Source organism: Triticum aestivum, chromosome 3A (genome assembly GCF_018294505.1).
Source record: "Triticum aestivum cultivar Chinese Spring chromosome 3A, IWGSC CS RefSeq v2.1, whole genome shotgun sequence".
NCBI classification, from domain to species: domain Eukaryota; kingdom Viridiplantae; phylum Streptophyta; class Magnoliopsida; order Poales; family Poaceae; genus Triticum; species Triticum aestivum.
Window position 1 is genome coordinate 323,348,627 of NC_057800.1, and position 14,764 is coordinate 323,363,390.

General features: G+C 43.4%; 1 long non-coding RNA gene across 7 annotated transcripts; it reads left to right on the forward strand.

The window, feature by feature from the left end:
• The first annotated feature begins 317 nt into the window (after window positions 1–317).
• LOC123061241 (uncharacterized) lies at window positions 318–4,225 on the forward strand. 7 transcript variants are annotated; one of them, XR_006428810.1, is made up of 8 exons: window positions 320–999; window positions 1,173–1,267; window positions 1,337–1,429; window positions 1,794–1,982; window positions 2,192–2,322; window positions 2,413–2,601; window positions 3,594–3,636; window positions 3,754–4,225. It is a non-coding gene; the product is annotated as an uncharacterized lncRNA (long non-coding RNA). The 7 variants fall into 7 exon arrangements; XR_006428809.1 differs by having other exon boundaries at window positions 1,350–1,429; window positions 3,754–4,197; XR_006428811.1 differs by having other exon boundaries at window positions 1,357–1,429; window positions 3,754–4,197.
• The last annotated feature ends 10,539 nt before the right edge of the window (window positions 4,226–14,764 follow it).

Genomic DNA, 14,764 nt, shown 5'->3' on the forward strand with positions numbered 1-14,764 from the left:
CCATTGTTGGAATATACAAGCCAAGTTCTATAATGAAAAATTCCCACTAGTATATGAAAATGACAAAACAAGAGACTCTCTATCATAAAGATCATGGTGCTACTTTGAAGCACAAGTCTTTCCATAATAATAAGCCAGCGATTGGTTCTGGTCGTCCGTCGTTGTCATTTTTGCAGAAAAGCCCCTCTATTTCTGAGAATTCAACCCGCAGTCCTATTTTAAGTGATTATCTAAGAAAACGCTTCATTTTCGCAAAAGGACCCTCAGTTTCTGAATATTCAACCTGCGATCCTTTATAATGGCTAATTTGAGATGACGGTTTCTTTTGCAGGGATAAAGCGGCGGCGGCGGTGAGGCGGGGAGGTGGCAATGCACTCGGGAGATGCGGCTGCGAGGCGGGAAGGCGGCGGCGCGCTCGGGTGCGGGAGGTAGCGCTGCGCTCAGGAGATGCGGCCGTGAGGCGGGGAGGCGGCGGTGCGCTCGGGCGCCGCATCAGGCGGCGGCAGCGAGGCGGGTAGGCGACGCTGCGCCCAGGAGATGCGGCAGCAAGGCAGCGGCGTCGCATTAGGCGGCGGCAGCAAGGCGGGAGGCACGCGCGGAGATGAAGGAGGAGAAAATGGAGAGTCGACCAGGGTGAGGAGTTCACCAGCGTCGAAGCCACAGACCACGGCGGCGCAAGCTTGAAGGGGCCGGTGGCCATGGCGGGGAGGTGGCGCTGCGGTCGGGTGCCGCATGCCTCCTCTGCCGCTCCTTATTTCTTTCTTCCCAACTCCTTCTCTCTTGCACGTCGCCGTCCTACTGCCCACGCAGCAAAGAGATTGAGGAAGAGGCGGGAGTCGGGTCAATCGATTTGTCGCACGACGGATGTGGCACTGCTTGTTCCATCTAGATCAACAGGCTGCAGAGGGAGGCGGAAGAGGAGCCACGACCTCGGAGCAAGAGAATGCCGCCTAGCACGCATCTAACTGTAACTGTTTTATCCATGAGATGGAGCATAAGGTATTCACCTTCAAAATCACACTTCTGTTTTCCCCGTTTCCATTTGAAATATGGATTACCAATATACTACTCTTACTTGGATATGCACATAAAAGTAGTATAAGTACTTGCACCGAACTTTATGATTTGTTGAGCCAAGAGTTGAGTCTGATATGGTATCTTTATGCTTTCAGAGAAGTGCATCTCTAAAATTCACAGTTTTGAACCCAAAGAGACGCATCTAGACAATGGTTGCATGAGTGGTTCCAGTGTCATATACGCCAACATGGTAAGAATGTCTTCTTGTCTGATTCTAAGTTAGTTGTAGAATTATTCCATGCTACTACTTGTTGACTAGAATTCGCTACGAGGTTGGAGATTTGGGATTGGATGATGCGCCAAGAATGAGGGACAAGGTGCTGAACTAAGTAGGGGCAGAATGATTCTTCAGGTACCAACATAGCCGTCGACTAGAGAATTAAGTTAACTGCTTTTGCTTTACTTGAAGCTCCAAATTGTAGTTATTTTATTTATCACTAATTTGGTATAATACTAATCTAGGAGAATTATCACTGTATGATATGAGATCCTGACGTTTAGCAATGACAAAAGTCTGACATTGAATGGTTCTTTTTGGAAGTACAGTTGTAAGATCTATGATTCTAGCTTCGATCTTTAACTGGGTAGTACTAATTGGACATATAATTGATGATTTATTCAGAACAAGATATTTTGTTGTCTTTTGTTCTTCAATCGGATTCATCTAGCCCTTTGTTGACTTTCTAATTTTTCCACCCTCTACCTCTGAAACTCAGAAATCAGAGAAAGGTCATTGGCTATCCCCATCACTGTCGAAGATTTGCTAGAGAAGAAGAGGACCAGAATGTTTTCTCTATTATTGGGGACATACATAATACATATAAATAAATTTGGACCATTTATAACAGAGAGATTTCTTGCCAAAAATATTAACTCTCTCCAGCAGTGGGCAGGGCACTGTCAAGGTAATAACAGGAATTTGCTGAACCTAATTGAATGAAAGTGGGTTGGAAATCCGTTTTGAGAACCTTCTCTAACTAAATGGACTTACGAACAATCAACAATAACAAACAGTTCCAAATTAACAGATGTTGTTTTATTAAAACACTGATTTAAGAATTTGACGAATCTATAATTCTCTAGATAATCACTTAGTGTTTTGTTTGATCATCAGGTTATCCTAGACTACTTGGGGACAATATCATCAGTTTCTTGCATACTGCAATGCAAGTTCAAAAAGCCAGTTTCTTATTATCTCTGTGTTGACCTAACTGCCAAGAATCATAAAAGGATGCACCTAATGAGGTAGATTCTGTTCTATGCATTTTTTTTGAAATGTACGTATGCAGTAATTGATTAACAAAACATTGTTCAACCCTCTATGAGTGCACCTAGGGAGCTGCACAGATTTGGAACAACTTCCAGAACAGTCATCCAAGCGTTTTGGTGTGGTACCACTAAGCTGTCAGAGCAAGATAGCTGGGATGTCAAGTCCCTAGGCCAATGGTAAATCACAAATTGGCTGATGTTCAATGGGAAGCATCAGACAATACCAATGTCCAGTAGTAATGTTTGATTGTTCAGGTAATCAAGCCAAGATAAGTGTGCGTACATCCCCTTTTAGTCCAGATTTAGAAAAATATGATTTCTGCTATGATAGTTGTGTGCACATCCCCTTTTAGTCCAAATTTAGAAAAATATGATTTCTGCTATGGTAGTTTCCAGAATTGTTTGGCCCTTGAGACACTTCCACTGTATGCATGTGTGTTCCTTTTTTCAGAGATATGCATGTCTATTGATTATTACTAGAATTGGTTTGACAAACTATTTATGTGACAAATTTACTAATATACTGACCCAGCCTGATAATATGACTAATCCTTACAGTGGATGTGTGCCAATGCTCAAATTTGAAAAATGAAGGATTCAACTTTTTTTGAAATATTATGGGTGAAGTCGCGAGTATGCCCATCAATCGTAAAAATATATAGTTCGACTTAGTCATAGGTTTTGTAGTAGTCTTGCCATGCCGTTGCCTCTCCTCTCTGCCCCTTGCTGCCTATGGCTGTCCCATCTCTCTTAGCGCTGTTGCTGCTGCACTTCTTCTGAAGCTCTTCTCAAACCCGTTGCTGCAGTTCTCCTCTGAACTCCAACTTGTTGCTTCTCTCTCTCTCTCTCTCTCTCAATTTTTCTGTAATTCTGTGAACCATTACTGTGCGAAAATATGATTTGTGGTATTTGCTTGAGTGAACCTGTAAGGTTTGTACCTTCTGCAAAGTGCTAGCACCTACATATTATCCAACATTTTCTTCTAAATGTCAAGAGGCATGAGCCACAAATTTTCTCAAGAACGACCCTTGGTATATATAAGGCATGCATTCAATTTTAATAATACTCTTTTGGCTCTCATTTATCTATTGCCATAGAGCATCGTATAATATAGAAGAGTCAATCAAACATAGCTCTTTGAATATCAGACAAAATATTGGTTGCCTGGTTTATTTATAAGAAGATTCTTCTATGTATTTAGTTACATGATTTTAATTTGATCGTCTTCTTTCAACTTTTTTTTGCAGACTATGATATTTCCTTAGGTTCACCTTGACCTTCACTGCCCGTGTAAGAGCTTAAGTAAATTGATGTTGTATCATCAGAATCTGTAGCCCTGCACAGTTTCTTTTTGTCTATACATACACTTCAATTTCTTGCTTGCACTAAAATCCCTCTTTGTCACAGGATGAGTCAGAAACTGAAGAAGATGATCCCTTGGACACAGAAGATGCTTCCTCTGTCCTCATCGCTGCACTACAGTCTTTTGGCCAAGCTCTGGTGAATGACAACGAAGAAAAAGATATCGTTAAAGAGGTAGATGTCTTCTTGCGTCCTACCCTAAATGACAGGGGCTCTCCTATCAGCAAAATAGCTACTCTAGAGGCGCAGATGACGATAGCAAGAGACCGTATCTTGAGGATAAGTGAATGACTATGAGGTCTACATGTTAAGTATAGAAACCTGACGAGGACAAGTGTGCGCTTTGCTACCACTTCTTTGCCAGCCGGAGTGGCCTGTTTTCAGTGATGATCATGGATCATGGTGTACATGCGTGTATATGTTGTGTTCTAATAGAATGTACCACAAGATTTTCTTGGAATGGTTTGGTACTTCTGTTTTATTATGCTATGAAGTGTGTATGTGTATGTTGGTCCCATACTCTGTTTGTACGTCTGGTTGGCAGGAGATTGGGCGAGGTTTTGTATCTTCTCAGGGGTTGCTATCTTGCCGTGCATACTCAGCTTCTTTGGGTCCAAGGTATTTTCTTTCTTTCTTTCTTTGTTTCATGAAGAGGTTAAGTTCGAGGAGAGGACCCGGATCCCGGACGGCGCGCTGCTCTGGCCCCACTCCACTCACCATGCTGGCTACCCAGCTCGGCCCTGCGCAGGTATTCACCCACCTTTCCACTGCCCCTGTAAGGACCTCCTTGATCTTGTACCTATCCAAATCCAAATCCTAGCAAATACACTTCAGAGCAAGGTACTGTCGTAGACCTCCTTCCAATCCGTGATGCCCCCTAACCAATACATGTGTAGGCATGGCATTGTCCATTGCTAATTTAATAATGTACACGTTAGAGCATGATATCAGAAATAGTACGTGCATGTTGCACAGCGATGTTATTTCGCATCCATGAATTCTAATTTAAGTTTAAAGTTAGGCATGTCTAATCTCACACACCACATAATTTCCTTACTGTTCATTACATATTTTTATCTCCAGTTTGGATAGAGTCTAAGCCATCAGTCTTTAGTCTGATTTATCTTCAAAAGTTTGCTAGAGGCTATAGATGACCTTCTGTGTTTTTTAAATAGTTTTTTGGAATGCAACAGTATGAACTGGTTTCCCCATCAGGGCTGTATTTTATTTTCTTTGATAGATTATATAGTCATGTACTTCCGTTTCATGTTTCCATGTTTGCCATTATATGTGCCTTTCTTGCTGAGCTTTATTCAGATAAACTTTTGTTGTTGTGTGATGTGGCTACATGGGCATGAACGGGCATTTTGATATTACCTGGTTTGAGATGTCCTTTTATTCTTTGACTCAGGCACTCAGCTACGTGTGGTCAGTGATGCCAATCGACAGAATCTCTGTTAAAAACTATCCATAATTACTAGCAGCATTCCATAATTTGTATCGGGCTGTCTTGGTGTCGCAACCTAGGAAGTACAAACAGGGTCGGTCGTCACCATAGATAAAAATATTGTCGAGCCTTAATTTTTGCAGGTTGCCTTATTCCTGTTTTTTTAGAGGAAAGATAGCAATTTCGTTCATTACAGTCCTATTGCATGGACACTTCTAGACCGCGGTGCGTCGAGATCATAATTGCTACACTCAAAGGTTACATTGACCTTATTGCTGACATTTGCAAAAATTATATTAAAAGTGTTGCATAATAGCATGTGGAGCAATTTATACTTAATATTTTGCCCGGTGCAACGCACGGGCATTTGTACTAGTGTGGAAAAAAAAGGATAGTAGCATTGCCCCTTTTTATTTTTATAATTTTTTTGGCCTTTCTCTTTTTGTTCTTTTTTGGGACAATGCTCTATTAATGATGATCATCACACTTCTATTTATTTACAACTCAATGATTACAACTCGATGCTAGAACAAGATATGACTCTATATGAATGCCTCCACGGTGTACCGGGATGTGCAATGACTCATGAGTGACATGTATGAAATAATTATGAGCGGTGGCTTTGCCACAAATACGATGTCAACTACATGATCATGCTAGGCAATATGACAATGATGATGTGTGTCATAATAAACGGAACGGTGGAAAGTTGCATGGAAATATATGTCGGAATGGCTATGGAAATGTCATAATAGGAAGGTATGGTGTCTGTTTTGAGGAAGATATAAGGAGGTTTATGTGTGATAGAGCGTATCGTATCACGGGGTTTGGATGCACCGGGGAAGTTTGCACCAACTCTCAAGGTGAGAAAGGGCAATGCACGGTACCGAAGAGGCTAGCAATGATGGAAGGGTGAGAGTGCATATAATCCATGGACTCAACATTAGTCATAAAGAACTCACATACTTATTGCAAAAATCTACAAGTCATCAAAAACCAAATATTACGCACATGCTCCTAGGGGGATAGATTGGTAGGAAAAGACCATCGCTCGTCCCGGACCGCCACTCATAAGGAAGATAATCAAATAACACCTCATGTTTCAAATTTTTTACACAACGTTTACCATACGTGCATGCTACGGGACTTGCAAACTTCAACACAAGTATTTCTCAAATTCACAACTACTCAACTAGCATAACTTTAATATCACTATCTCCATATCTCAAAACAATCATCAAGTATCAAACTTCTCTTAGTATTCAATGCACTTATATGAAAGTTTTTTATAATATCAAAAGAAAATTACCATGTTGTTCTAAAGGACTCTCAGAATAATATAAGTGAAGCATGCGAGATGAATTATTTCTATAAAATGAAACCACCACCGTGCTCTAAAAGATATAAGTGAAGCACATAGATTATTCTAATAAATTCCGATTCATGTGTGTCTCTCTCAAAAGGTGTGTACAACAAGGATGATTATGGTAAACTAAAAAGCAAAGACTCAAATCATACAAGACGCTCCAAGCAAAACACATATCATGTGATGAATAAAAATATACCTCCAAGTAAAGTTACCGATAGACGAAGACAAAAGAGGCGATGCCTTCCGGGGCATCCCCAAGCTTAGGCTTTTTGGTGTCCTTTTATTTTACCTTGGGGTGCCTTGCGCATCCCCAATCTTAGGCTCTTGCCATTCCTTGTTCCATAATCCATCAAATCTTTATCCAGAACTTGAAAACTTCACAACACAAAACTTAACAAAAAATCTCGTGAGCTCCGTTAGCGAAAGAAAACAAAACACCACTTCAAGGTACTGTAATGAACTCATTCTTTATTTATATTGGTATTAAACCTACTGTATTCCAACATCTCTATGGTTTATAAACTCCATTATTAGCCATAGATTCGTCAAAATAAGCAAACAACACACGAAAAACAGAATCTGTCAAAAACAGAATAGTCTGTAGTAATCTGTAACTAACACAAACTTCTGGAACCCCAAAAATTCTAAAATAAATTTATGCACGTGAGGAATTTATCTATTAATCATCTTCAAAAATAATTAACTAAATATCACTCTCCAATAAAAAATGGCAGCAATTCTCGTGAGTGCTAAAGTTTCTGTTTTTTACAGCAAGATCGCAAAGACTTTCCCCAAGTCTTCCCAAAGGTTCTACTTGGCACAAACACTAATTAAACACAAAAAACACAACCAAAACAGAGGATAGATAAATTATTTATTGAATAACAGCAGGGAGAAATATTGGGTTGTCTCCCAACAAGCGCTTTTTTAAAGCCTTTTAGCTAGGCATTGATAATTTCAATAATGCTCACATGATAGACAATAATTGAAGCACAAAGAGAGCATCATGAAACACGTGACAAACACATCTAAGTCTAGCTTACTTCCTATGCATAGGCATCTTATAGGCAAAGAAATTATCATAGGAGGCAAAAACTAGCATATGCAAGGAAGAGGAAAGAAACAATAGCAATCTCAACATAACGAGAGGTAATTTAGCAACATGAAAATCTCTACAACCATATTTCCCTCTCTCATAATAATTAAATGTGGGATCATTATCAAATTCAACAATATAGCTATCATATAAAATATTCTCAACATGATCCACATGCGTGCAAAGTTGACACTCTTCCAAAATAGTGGGATTAACATTAACTAAAGTCATGACCTCTCCAAACCACTTTTATCAAAAACTTCATAAGATTTAATATTATCCAAATATATGGGATCTGAAGTTGTCACTCTTCCAAACCCACTTTCAATATTATTGCAAACATTATAATCAATCTCATATTCATCATGGGGCTTAAATAAATTTTCAAGATCATAAGAAGAATCATCCCAATCATGATCATTGCAACAAGTAGTAGACATAGCAAAACTAGCATCCCCAAACTTAGGGTTTTGCATATTATAAGCACAATTGACATTAATAGAATTTATACTATCATCATTGCAATCATGCTTTCTATTCAAAGATCCATCGTGAATCAGTCCATAAAGTACTTCATCACAATTTTCAGGTTCACGAATTTCAAGCAAAACTTCATAAAGATAATCTAGTGCACAAAAGTCACTAGCAGTTGGTTCATCATAATTGGATCTCTTAAAAAGATTAGCAAGCGGATGAGGATTCATAGATCTTAGGTTCTCTTTTTAGCAATAAATAAACAACTATTCCAACCAAACGAGCAAACGAGCAAACGAGCCAAGTAAGACATCAAAGCAAACAAAAAAGAGGCGAACGGAAAAGAGGGCGAATAAAATGGCAAGGGTGAAGTGGGGGAGAGGAAAACGAGAGGCAAATAGAAAATAATGTAATGCGAGGGATAAGAGTTGTGATGGGTACTTGGTATGTCTTGACTTGGCGTAGATCTCCCCGGCAACGGCGCCAGAAATCCTTCTTGCTACCTCTTGAGCATGCGTTGGTTTTACCTTGAAGAGGAAAGGGTGATGCAGCAAAGCAGCGTAAGTATTTCCCTCAGTTTTTGATAACCAAGGTATCAATCCAATAGGAGACCACGCACGAGTCACCTCGTACCTACACAAACAAATAAGAACCTCGCAACCAATGTGATAAACGGGTTCTCAATCCCTTCACAGCTACTTGCAAGAGTGAGATCTGATAGAGATAATAATAATAATAATAAGATAAATATTTTTGGTATTTTTATGATATAGATTTATAGTAAAGATTGCAAAATAAATGGTGCTAGAAATAGCTAGTTGACGGAAGATTAATACGATGGAAGATAGACCCGAGGGCCATAGGTTTCACTAGTGGCTTCTCTCAAGATAGCATAAGTATTACGGTGGGTGAAAAATTACTGTCGAGCAATTGATAGAATTGAGCACAGTTATGAGAATATCTAGGTATGATCATGTATATAGGCATCACGTCCGTGACAAGTAGACCGACTCCTGCCTGCATCTACTACTATTACTCCACACATCGACCGCTATCCAGCATGCATCTAGAGTATTAAGTTCATAAGAACGGAGTAACGCTTTAAGCAAGATTACATGATGTAGAGGGATAAACTCATGCAATATGATATAAACCCCGTCTTTTTATCCTCAATGGTAAAAATACAATACGTGTCGTTTCCCCTACTGTCACTGGGATGGAGCACCCCAGGATTGAACCCAAAGCTAAGCACTTCTCCCATTGCAAGAAATATCAATCTAGTAGGCCAAACCAAACTGAAAATTCGAAGAGACTTGCAAAGATAACCAATCATACATAAAATAATTTAGAGAAGATTCAAATATTGTTCATAGATAATCTTGATCATAAAGCCGCAATTCATCGGATCTCGACAAACACACCGCAAAAGAAGATTACATCGAATAGATCTCCAAGAGAATCAAGGAGAACTTTGTATTGAGATCCAAAGGGAGAGAAGAAGCCATCTAGCTAATAAATATGGACCCGAAGGTCTGAGGTAAACTACTCACACATTATCGTTTTGATGTAGAAGCCCTCTGTGATCAATGCCCCCTCCGGCGGAGCTCTGGAAATAGCCCCAAGATGGGATCTCTTGGGTACAGAAGGTTGCAGCGGTGGAAATAGGGTTTCGTGGTGCTCCCTGATGTTTTCAGGGTACGTAGGTATATATAGGAGGAAGAAGTAGGTCGGTGGAGCCAAGAGGGGCCCACGAGGGTGGAGGGCTTGCCCAGGGGGGTAGGCGTGCCCCCCTACCTCGTGGCTTCCTTGGTGGTTGCTTGACGTACACTCCAAGTCCTCTGGATCACGTTTGTTCCAAAAATCACGCTCCCGAAGGTTTCATTCCGTTTGGACTCCGTTTGATATTCTTTTTCTGCGAAACCTTGAAATAGGCAAAAAAACAGTAATTTGGGATGGGCCTCCGGTTAATAGGTTAGTCCCAAAAATAATATAAAGTGTATAAATAAGCCCATTAAACATCCAAAATAGAATATATCATAGCATGGAGCAATCAAAAATTATAGATACGTTGGAGACGTATCAACCTCCTCTGGGGCGGCCTTGCTAGGCTAGCTCCCAAGGAGCGGAGATATCTATGCAAGGGGCACCTCGCGAGGTCCGCGTGACGTGAGCCATGACGATCGAAGCCAGGCGGGCGCCGGTGGGCGTAGAGTGCCAGTTTCCTCTTTGGTGCTAAGGAAGCAGGCACAGGTGAGGAGTCCCGAGGCATCAGGCAAAGGTTTCCCTATTGGTGTAACAAGACCAAGACCAGCAGGACAGCAGGACAGAGGTCACCGCGGAGCCCACGGCGGTGTCACCACCAAAGCCTTTGGCAGGCAAAGGCCACCTTTTGTCAGGATAACTTGTACTAGTTTTATCCCTTCGAAATCGGCCGTTGTGGGATCCCTTCCCGCCTAAACATTTGGGAAGAGGACCAGGGCCTCTATAAATAGGGCTAGCCACCACCATAGAAAAGGACGAATCATTCGGACCATCCTCAAGCACACCAGCTCATCGAGCTCAAGAACACCTCTCCTCAGGTGGTTGTTCATCCACTGTACTAGTTCATCCTTAGCCCACGAGGCAATCCACCACACCACACTGGAGTAGGGTATTACACCACAACGGTGGCCCGAACTAGTATAAACACTCATGTCTCTTGTTCCTTGGGTTTGGCGAGCTAGGCCTTGAGATCGTTGCGAGAGCGAGCTAGGGAGAGAACTCCGTGCGCACCCCAGTGTTCGAACCTCAACGGTTTGCCGGAACCCACAATCCGACATTTGGCGCGCCAGGTAGGGGTGCGCCGGAGCTTCGCCTCTCCGCTTGCTTCATCCTGCTCCCATGGCAGGCGTTGCTCCTCCAATTAGGCCGGCGGGCTCCTGCGGATGTACCGCGGGCGTTCGGGCCTTCACGCTCGCTCTACGACAGGTGCGATGGCCGTGTAAGTTCAAGCCAGAGATGCCGCCCCGCTACGTCGGTGCGGCAGATCCAGTGGCCTTCCTGCAGGCGTACGAGGAGGCCATTCTCGAAGCCGGAGGCGACGGCCAGGTCATGGCCAACTAGTTCCCCCTGGCCCTGGCCAGCGTGCCACGCGCCTGGCTGCTTAGTCTGCCAGGATCCTCGGTAGCTCCTGGGAGGAGCTGCACGGTCTCTTCGTCGCGCGCTTGGTGGCACAGGCGCCCCCCCCCCCCCCGCCGTAGCAGCCCTCCTTGGTGGTTCGCAGGCACCACCCACAGGTCGCCACGTCAAGCAGTTCATCCACCAGGTGGGCACTGCCCGCGTGCAGCAGGGGGCTCCCCTAGGTTGGGCGGCTCCCCAGGCCGACCTCACCTTCAGCTCATAGGATCACCCAGCCATCACCACGGGCTCGGGCGCGCTCCCAATGCTCTGCACACCCACCATCTGCAACGTGGTTGTGACTAATACCCTCATCGATGGCGGAGCCGGCCTCAACGTTCTCTCCGTGGAAGCTTTCGGGTTGCTTCACGTACCATACAGCCGGCTCCGCCCCACCAAGCCTTTCTCTGGAGTCGGCGCCGGCTCCACCAGCCCCCTGGGGCAAATACGCCTCCCAGTCACCTTTGGTACCCGTGACAACTACCGCACTGAGCTGATCGACTTCGATATCGTTCACATCGGCCTCCTATACAATGTCATCCTTGGGTACCCTGCCCTGGCTCAGTTCATTGCAGCGACCCATCTAGCCTACAACCTCATGAAGATGCCAGGGAGAAGCGGTGTCCTCATTGTAGCTGGGGACACCAAGGAAGCCCTGACGGCTCTCAAGCTCGCCTTCAAGGTCGTCGTAGCAGCATGCCCAGCCGACAAAGCCACCCGGGGGCTAAGGGGGCTGTGCCAGCAAAAAATATGCAGATGTTCACTCAAGATCAGGCTGAAACCAAGCAAGTGCCAGTCGAGGAGGATGGGGCCTCGGGAGCCACTTTCACCATAGACTCCAACCTCGATCTCGACCAAGAAGAGGCACTAGTGAGGTTCCTGCCTGCAAACAAGGAGGTATTCGCCTGGGAGCCCAAGCAGCTAGTGGGGGTTTGTAACGCCCACGATGCGGCTATAGCTCCCACGTGTCGAGGCACGACTTAGAGGCATAACCACATAGTGGTTTTTTCGCAAGAAGGGTCATCCTCACAAACATCCCATGTAATGAATGAGAAAGGGATAAATAGAGTTGGCTTACACTCGCCACGTCACGCAATACATAAGTAATTCATACATCATCCAAAATACACACATAGACCGACTACGGTCAAATCCAAATGGAAAGGAAGATAAACCCCAAATGCTAGATCCCCGATCATCCCAACTGGGCTCCACTACTGATCATGAGGAAACGAAACATAGTAACGACCAAGGTCCTCGTCGAACTCCCACTTGAGTTCGGTAGCATCACCTGCACTGGCATCATCGGCACCTGCAACTGTTTTCGAAGTATTCGTGAGTCACGAGGACTCAGCAATCTCACACCCGCGATATCAAGACTATTTAAGCTTATGGTTAGGATAAGGTAATGAGGTGGAGTTGCATCAAGCACTAAGAAAATATGGTGGCTAACATACGCAAATAAGAGTAAGATGAGAAGCTACACAACGATCGTGAAGCTAGAAGTGATCAAGAAGTGATCCTGAAACTACTTGCGTTCAAACATAACACAAACCGTGTTCACTTCCCAGACTCCTTCGAAAAGAGACCATCACGGCTACACACGCGGTTGGTTAATTTTAATTAAGCCAAGTGTCAAGTTCTCTACAACCGGATATTAACAAATTCCCATCTGCCACATAACCGCGGGCATGGCTCTAGAAAGTTTATACCCTGCAGGGGTTTCCCAACTTAGCCCATTACAAGCTCTCACGATCAACGAAGGATATTCCTTCTCCCAGAAAGACCCGATCAGTCTCGGAATCCCGGTTACAAGACATTTCGACAATGGTAAAACAAGACCAGCAAGACCGCTCGAATGTGCCGACAAATCCCGACAGGAGCTACACATATCTTGTTCTCAGGGCACACTGGATGGGCCAGACGTCGGGTTGGCATAGACCCTGGTTGCCCAGGGGGCGTCGGACATCGCCTAGGTTGGACCAACACTCAGAGGAGCACTAGCCCGGGTTTTTAAAATAAAGATGACCCTTGGGTCTACAGAACCCAAAGGAAAAGGCTTAGGTTTAGGCAAATGTAAAACCAAGGTTGGGCCTTTCTGGAGAAGTTTTATTCAAGGCGAACTGTCAAGGGGGTCCCATAACCCCAACCGCGTAAGGAACGCAAAATCAAGGAACATAACACTGGTATGATGGAAGCTAGGGCGGCAAGAGTGGAACAAAACACCGAGCAAAATGCCAAGCCTTCCACCCTTTCCCAAGTATATAGATGCATTAAATTAAATAAGAGATAAAATGATATCCCAACATATCCATGTTCCAACATGGAACAACCTGCAAGGCACCTGCAACTAGCAACGCTATAAGAGGGGCTAAGCAAAAGTGGTAACTTAGCCAAACAACGGTTTGCTAGGAAGGTGGGTTAGAGGCTTGACATGGCAAAATGGGAGGCATGATATAACAAGTGGTAGGTAGCGCGACATAGCGATAGAATGAAAAACTAGTAAAGCAAAGATAGAAGTGATATCGAGGGTAGTGGTCATCTTGCCTGCAAAGTTCTCTGAGTTGTCGAAAGATTGCTCCTTGTTAGCGTACTCAAGAGGTTCCTCGTTCACGTACTCGTCTCCCGGCTCTACCCAAAGCAAGAACGCAAGCAACGGAACAACAATCAATCACGGTGCAATGCACAAGCAATATGATGCAAGACATGGCATGAAATGCAAGGTATGACGTGCAATGCATATGGGTACTCCGGAAGGGAAAAGGTGATCAAGTCATCAACTTTTCAAAACAAGTGTGACGTTGTAAAGATGAGATGATTTCTGTCGAAATCGATATAAGGATCACTGGAAACGGATGCACGGTTTGCAAACGACAAGCAAAACAAGGATGATGCAAATATGCGATTAACAACATTATAGCACTTAGAATGCAACAAGAAACTATACTACAGCACTCCAACATAGCAACAAACAATATAACCATAAAGTATAGGTGAAGCTCTACAAATCATAAACACTGAGCTCCTACTAGAGCTCACTAGAACAAGATCGAAATAGCATGGCAAAAATGCACATGATATCGGCTTCACGAACTTGGAGAAATTCCTAAACATGGCAAAACAGCATCATATAGCAATGTTTAGAGCTAGCAAACAACATGCTACAGGAACATATCATGGCAAACAAAAGCATGGCATGCTATTACTAAATACATAGAACAAATCTCCCTTAATGATCTTTAACCCAAGAGGTATGGAAAATTATGTGACACCCATGCAAACATGGCAAGTTATATTAACAGTTTCAGACTTAGAAGGAAAACAGAACATGGCAGGAACAGATTCATGATAGCAACTTTGCAAGCTTAATTCACTCACCACGAGGCATTTCAGGGCATGGCCAGGTAACAAACATGAAGTAGACGTGTTCAAGAAGCTAATCATGGCAAGATCAAGTTCATAGGGTACATGCATCACTAGCAAAACACACGGCAATATTGAATATCATGTTAAC